We start from the raw sequence: 8,574 nt of genomic DNA, 5'->3' as shown, positions 1-8,574 counted from the left end.
ATACCCATGTGTAAAAGTGGCACTACTAGTAAAGACAGTTGATAATATCCCCCTTTGATAACTACTAGGATCCCATCTGGGGCTTAAAGAGCCATCGTGCCCACAGAATGACAAAGCATGTTTACTTTATCAAGGCTTGATGTTTCCTATATTTTAACATTACTTTTGGACTCTATATATATATATATATATATATATATATATATATATATATATATATATATGGGGTCCAGCATCCAGGTGTCCCACAGTGCAGTGTTTGGCTTTTAGTCAGTCAGGTTTAATTACCATTTCTTGCTTTTCCATGACTACTTAAAGATAAATGGGGATAAATAATCACACATAACAGTATTCTCAGCATATGAACTTTGTCTCCTGCTGTGAGCTATCAATCACAGCAGCAAACAGCTCAAATTTGCTACTTTGACAGAGCCTAAGGGGAGGTGTTTAGGGGGATGGGAGATGAATTTAAAGACTACAACTCAGGCATAACAAAATAATGAAAACTGGCCACTTTAGAAAGAAAAAGTAGTAACGGGCACTGAGAATACTGTTCTGTGTGATTACGCCTGGGCTTTGTGTTAGAACATTACCCCACTGCAATTTTCACACAGGAATAGGCGGGGCCTACGTGATTGACAGGGTTGAGTGACAAGCCATGCAGATTATACAGTGTCACAGTGAATATTTGTAACACAGGCTTCCTGTTTTTTAGGTTATCTTAAGAGTTACCACAACTTTTGGTATACAATATGTGAAACGAGATTAAATAAAGTTATTCTTATTTTCGATATTTGTAAGTGCACCGTCGAAACCACTGCATGTCCTGGGTGTCTGACTTGCTTTGTCACTTTGTACTTAGTTTTAACCACATTACTGTGTTGTGGAGTAATAAGCGGGTCAGAAGGGCAATATGTACGCAGTACCCACAAGTTCCCGTTTTGCACTCCAGACCCATAACCCGTGCCCCCCAGCTTTCTTTGGTATAATGTTGTGCAGTAATTGCTTTTGCAGGCGGGCAAACACCCCTGCACCCCCCACCTTTCTTTAAACATTTTTCTGGAGATAAAGCAACAAACAATATTCTAAGGAAGTGGGACAATAAATACATACAATAAATGCAATAAAAAAGACCTCCCAGAAAGGTCGCCACCCACATATTTACAGAATAGGAATTTTAAGTCTGTGTAATAGTATGCTGCACGTATAAAAACTATGTGTTCGCACCCCTCCCCCTTAAAGAATTGCAAATTAGAAATCCTGGTACCAGCAAATAAGGGAGAAAAGGCTTTGTATTGAAATAACGTTTAGCATACTCGTCTTTCTGAGGATGGGTTCCCCATGTTTATTCAAAGCACTTTTCAAAATAAACATCATGAGCAAAGTGCTGGGCAGGGTTTGGGCGATCCTTGCTACTGTGCATCTGGTGGTGTAATGTTCTAATACAAAGCCTACGTCTGCTTGTCTTTGAAGTAGTCATTGAAAAGCAAGAAATGGTAATTAAACCTGACTGACTAAAAGAAAGCAGCCTATATGTGAAAACACATGTAAATTCAATGCATTGGCAGGAGCTTAGGGCTATGATATAACATTCTAAAGCCAAACACTGCAATGAGGGATACATAGAGGCAGACTAAAAAAATCAAGATGCTGGACCCCATCCCACATGGGCAGACTTGCTGGACCCCACCCCACATGGGCAGACTTGCTGGATCCCACCCCACATTGGCAGACTTTAATTACATTTTTAAATTTAAATCTAAATTCCTAAGTATATAGAGTCCAAAAGTGGTGTTAAAATGTAGGAAAGATCAAAACATGATGAAACAAAGATGTTTTTTCAGTCAGCTCCATGGAGTTGGGTAAGGTGCTCCACAGGGATCAGGAGTGTAACCCATTCCCTACACCTCACCTGACTCACTACTTCAGAATGCATAATTAGCAAGGCTTTTGCCTAGACCAGAATACCTGCTGGCTTTAGACCAACAGAATGAATAAGAGGATTGGATGGAGTTAGAGGGGTATTTTTACAGGGTTCAGGGGGGGGGGCATATACCTAGGCTAAGCAAATCTTCTCAAGAGTCTACATTTTTGTTGTACAGTGACGTAGAGGTGATACTATTAAGAAATAACACTCCGACATTATAAGTAAAGCAGATGACATTTTATTTCTCTAATAACCAACAACAATTCTGTTTTCCTATTTGCAAATAAGGAGGCATTATTTCAGAACCACCATACTTTAAGTTTGAAAGAACACTTAACTACCAGTCTTAATTTTTGAACTTTTATAGCCAATTATAACAGGTTGGGTTATGTTACCTTAAGATTTTCTGATGTCACAATTTTAATTAGATAGTCATAATTTTTTAAAGAAATGACAAACATTTTATATTTTACATCAAATATTCCTAACTTTTTTAACAGTTTGGCTTAGATAAATTTTATCTAAAGTAATAAATGTGTGATATGTAATAAAACAATATATGATAACACATTTAGCCTTGCAAAAACACTGAGTAAGACAAATTACAGAGTACTTATGTAACGCAAGTATGTACACAGTTATTAAAGAATTCAGGAAACTCACATTTCAGCTCTATTGTGCAAATCACAAATAGACATTACTTACAGGTGATCTTAAACAAAAATAGCCTTATTTGAAAGACGCATGCGGTGATACTAGACTAGCTGCATTAAAATATCAGGTGTCACTGCATATTATCATATGTAGATGTAATACTAAAAATTCCAAGACCAAGGACTATTGCAAATAAAAGGTTTTCTAGCTATCTGAAGCAGGAAACAGATGGAAAAATAATAACTGCAGTTGTTATAAAGAATTCAGAGTAAGGTTACAAATCTGTAAGTAATGAGTGCACAAATTCAATCTTTGATAAACTAGCTGTACCAAGTATTGTGTGTCATGGGACATGCAACTCTGACCACTCGAATCCTTGGATGGATGATGGGATTCGAAACCAAATTTCCACTACAGCAGTCTGTCCTGTCCCTTCAGTGCCCCTACTCCTCCCCTCCACAGGGCAAAGCACCTCTGTTGATCTTTGGTTTCTATTGGGGATGTCAAATATATTAAAGCACAGCTGCCCTTCTAACCAAAGGACAAATCACGGAGAGACTAAAAGGTACTACTTAGGGTTCTCTCCTTACCACTGATACTTTTAAGAAAATACAACTTTTTCATTACATCTCTCTTTTTAGACTATACATCATTTTGGATGTTTATCTACACCTTTGACAAAAATCTATGCAACAACACATATCAGACCAAAGCCCTCAATAGGTCTTCATGTCCTAGTCCTAAGCCGTCCACCCCCAAAGACTAACTACTACTCCTAAGTCAGGAAATCCTCCCTTGCAATGTGTTGCTATGTTAATCCCCAGAGTACTACAAAACAAATTTCACTGTACTGAATAATGGAAAACCTATACCAAACATGATGTACTATCAGTGAAATATGTCTTCATAGGTTGGTACTAGGATATCGGCCCTAGGGCCTATACAGGCCTAGCCATAACAATTCCCTGGCTATTACTTCCCTGGTCCTCTGCCTAACAGGGCGATTGAAGTGATCCCTGGGGTGAATTTCCTATCTCACATCCAATCGTCAAGGTTCTTTTTGAAGAGTGACAAAGAGGCACTCAGCTTGACATGTATGGGCAGTCAGTTCCAGAGTATGGGGAGTCTCTGAGTCAGGAACCCATCCCTCCAGCATGTTTTGTTCATTGTGATGACCAGGTTTAGATCCCTGGAGCGTGTGGCTCTGAGGGATTGGGATTTCTTTAAGTGTAGCATGTCCAACAGCTCTGGGCTTGACATGGCCTTGTATGTTAAGCAGAGATCGCCTCTGAGCAAGTGATATGTGACAGAGTATAGCTGGAGTTTTTTTAGATGGTCAGCATAGGGCATCTGCTTTAGGCTTGTGATTCTTTTAGTGAGGTATTTCTGTGGCCTTTCCAGTTACAGATGTCTTGTGAGGTACATACCAAATGGATCATTGTACTCTATAATGGGTCTAATGAGGGATGAGTACAGTGGGACAATGACCTCCTTTTTTTATGGATGAAAAGCCCTTAATGATGAGATATACCACATAGAAGGATTTCCTGACTGTTGTGGCAATGTGGTTATCGAAGGTGAGACCACTGTCCACTTGTGTCCCTAAGTCCCTTATCACACTTGCATTTGCCCTTCCAACTCTTGTATCATAACCTGATCACAAATCCGAAGGTAGTTGTACGCTACTAGTAAAGCACTTCTAGCACATAAATCTCCAAGCTCCAGAATAGTTTGCGGTTGGTCCTGATCTCATTAGCAGTTGCCTCATATTAAACTATTTGCAGCAGTATTCATAATCTCCGATAACGACAAACATTTTTGAAACTCTAGACATCTTAAACCTGTGCAACAGAAATAATGCAGCTGTTAGAGACATCATTCTTAGTACAGTCATCAAAAGGAAACCAGATTAATAATGGCTATTTGCTGGCTGACAAATTTAGTGCAATTTTTACATCGCCCACAGTCATAGTCGTCTAACAGATTCCACAATCCCAGTCACCCCATTTAATTACCATGGAACAACTTCTTACAGCCCTTTCAGAAGCTAAGAATCTCACTCATGAGCCAATATACTGGCAGGCTAATTTAGTTCAGACTTCACCCCCATCCCTCCTATATTCTTAGATCACATAACTGCATTTACATCCTCTGTCAAAATCTCACAAGAACAAGTCCTCAAGGCACTATCCAAGACCAAGAACATTACTATGGGACAACCAAAATCAAAACTACAACTGGAAATGGGTACAAAATCCCCACAATAATTCTAAAAGAAAGCTCAGACTCAAAGCTGTTCCGGAAAACCCACTGTTTAAGCCTTTTGGCTTTTGCAGAAAGTATTTGTGAACCCAGGAGGTGGACCTTGGGAGGGGGAACTAATACAGTATTATGAATTAGTTTTGCAGCTAAGGTTGAAGGCTGAAAAAAATCACTGGGTTCAAATGACTATTGGCATACACAGTGTCTTAAGATTGAAAGTTATGAAACTTTGATGTGAAATTGTATGATGTATGTCAAAATATTTGAGTTTTTATGATGTACGTTTTAAAATGCGCGTTTTAACACTAATCAATTTTAACAAAGAAATGTCCATTTTAGAATTACTTTTTTTACATGTCATGTAGATTAAGATATTTAAGCTTGATTGTTGTGTGTTTTACTGTTCTCATGAAGTCTTGCGATATTGGACACAAAAGTACTTAAATGGTGTATTTGCTGAAAGAGCTGTGAGTGTCTGAGTACTCCTTTAGAAACACTACTGTGGAACCTGATAACATACTGGGCTGTCTACTGATTACCCTTAAACATGACTTGTCAGACCTCCTACAGCAGTTATTCAATATCAGCCTCCAAACAGACTTCATACCAGTTGAATGGAGAATAGCAAGAGTCATCTCCTTGCACAAAGGTGGGGCGTCAGCAGACCTGGGTAATTATAACAGTTTTGACCAGCCACACCTGTAAGGCTGTGGAAAGGATCATTATTGAATTAAACAAGGGCATAGACAACCTACACCTCAATCCAACCAGTTCATATTCATCAAAGGTGGATCCTGCCTACCTAACCTGGTTGACCTCTTTGAGAAAGTTACTGAAAGAAAGGATAAGGGCAGGTCAGTGCACACCACATAGCTTGACCTCAGAAAGATATTTGACACCATTTTACATTCAGATATCATAGATGAAACTCTTCCAGCTAAGTGTAAATTACTGTGTAACTCCTTGGACAGCAAATTGGCTCACAAACAGAACTTGGGTTCGTAGAGGATTACTGGGCTAACAACCAAGGGGGGCTTTTTAAGCCTAGCCATGTTTTCCAAGTGTATCGGACAAGTTTTCATACCCTATCATTATTTTATGGGATATATGTAGGCTTGGACATGGGTGGTCAAGCATTAACTGGCTTCTTCTGTCTACTAGAGACATGGGTGGCAGACCAGGGGTAAATTTCATATTCCCCATCCACTGGTCCAAATTGTGTGTGAATTGGGTTGGGGAAGAACTCTGCTTCACATAGCTAGGAAGCCTGCTCCAGTGAAAAGGGTAGTCTTGGAGAGAGATATCTGTTCCTCAGATATGTCCTGTTTATGTTGCAGATGAGATTTAAGTCGCTAGATTGGGTAATTCTGATGCTGTTTATTTTGTGGATATGTAGCAGGTCCATCACTGTAGGATTAAGGGATGTTCTGTAGGCCAGGCAATGATTGTTTCCTACAGGACTGCTGACGGGTAGAGTACAAGGACTGGACTTTGAGATGGACTGTGTAGGTAATGTTGTTTACACTCTATTCTTTTTGTGAGGAACCTCTGTGGTCAGTAAATTCAGTTACTGGCTAATGATTACACTGCCTGGATGCTAGCAAAGAAGAAATTTGAAAAGAAGTAATAGAAAATGAAAACAGAACTGGACAAGAAAAAAAAATCTCTGCTTGGGGAGAAGCTTGAGGATGACCAGCAAAAAATTGTTCATGGTTCAACTTTAGTACAGGACATGACTTCCATTAATTTAGAGGAAAAATTAAATCAAATGCATTCATAGGTATTGAAACCAAGTGAGACACTGGGGATATATATATATATATATGTACATACATACATACATACACACACACACACACACACACACATACATACATATTGTATATATAATAGATATATACATATTGTGTGTGTGTGTCTATATATATATATATATATATATTTATTTAATTTATTGATATTTGTTAACCGGGTTAGTCCAGTTGGGCCAGAAGCCCATTTTCAGTGGAGACCCGTGGAGAAAAGCTCCAGTTACAGACACACAAAATACAAGTGGCATTGTACAAGATATACAAATGTGGACAGCAGAATTTAAGCTTACAGTAATGTGAGGTTGAATGTACTCGTTAAGTAATTATTGGGTTGATAAGTGAAACAAGATGGGTTGCCAACTGGCTCACGGACGGAACCCACACTGTGAAAGTAGCGGATTCCAAATCCGACATCAGACCAGTGACAAGTGGAGTACCATAGGGTTCAGTCCTGGGTCCTCTCCTGTTTGGTATCTTCTTCTCTGAGGTGCAGGCCGGCCAACACAGAAGGTCTTTGGCTAACAAAGTTTGCAGATGACCGCAAACTAGGAGCCATAATCGAAACTCCTAACGATGTGGACAAACTACAAAAGGGCCTCACTGAGACAGATACCTGGTGTCAAAGACATGGCCTGAAGCTCAATGCCAAAAAGTTTGTCATCCCCTTTGGTAAAAAACTCTGTACCCATGAACTACCACATAGCTGGTAGTCTACTTAATGCCGAAAATGTGATGAGACCTTGGGACACAGGTAGACAGTAGTCTCTCCTTTGATAATCACATCGCCACAGTGGTCAGGAAATCCTACTACGTGGCTCATCTCATCACAAAAGGATTCTCATCCAGAAAAAAAGAGGTCATTGTTCCCATCTACTCATCACTCATTAGACCCATTATAGAGTACAACACCCCTTTTGGTATGTACCTCACAAGACATCTACAACTGGAAAGACCACAGAAATACCTCACAAAGAGGATTACTGGCCTCAAACAGATGCCCTATGCAGACCGTCTCGAAAAGCTACAGCTTTACTCAGTCGCATATCGACTACTCAAGGGCGATCTCTGCCTAACATACAAAGCTATGTCAAACCCAGAGCTGTTGGACATGCTCCACTTAAAGAAATCCCAATCCCTCCGAGCTACACGCTCTAGAGACCTAAACCTTGTCACCACAATAAACAGAACATGCTGGAGGGATAGATTCCTGTCCCAGAGACTTCCCATACTCTGGAACAGACTACCTGTCTATGTCAAACAGAGCTCCTTATTAGCACTCTTCAAGAAAAATCTTGATTGGATGGGAAATGGGAAATTCACTCCGGGGATCACTTCTGTGGCTCTGCTCGACAGGGGCACAGGAAAATAAATTTCTTGGGTGGCGAAAGCCAGGGTACATTTTTTGGCTAGGCTTGTATGGGCCCTAGGGCCGATAGCCTAGTACCTACCTATGAACCTATGAAATAGGTAGAGCCTAGTATGAAAAGTAATTGTATCATGGGACTGCAAATACAAGGGTATGGAGAGGTTAGGTAGGGTCCTGGTAGGGGCATGTTTTAGTCTTAAGCAGATGAAGTTTGAGTTCCTTTTTGAAGTGTAATGAGTGGGTAATGGAGCGAATGTATAAAGGGAGTTCATTCCAGGCTTGGGCCACAGAGCACTTTTATAGTAGCTTGCCCATATTTTTCTTAGGTGATAGATATTAAGGAGTTACTGCTTAGAGGTTCAGAGGGTCTTGCGGGGTGAGTAGGTGGAAACCAAGGGGGCGAGAGCTGAGCAGGAAGATGGTTTATAGTATAGAGTGTATCATTTGAAATTGTGATAGGAGTTTGTGGGAGAGTTCAAGCGTTTGAAGAGAGTTGAGTGCAAGGCAGTGGTGTGAGTTGTAAGGTGAGTTGGTGATAAATCTAGCTATTTTGT

The sequence above is a fragment of the Protopterus annectens genome, chromosome 17.part0 (assembly GCF_019279795.1).
Source record: "Protopterus annectens isolate FY-2018-M chromosome 17.part0, PAN1.0, whole genome shotgun sequence".
In the NCBI taxonomy this organism is placed as follows: Eukaryota; Metazoa; Chordata; order Ceratodontiformes; family Protopteridae; genus Protopterus; species Protopterus annectens.
This window is presented reverse-complemented; position numbering follows the sequence as displayed.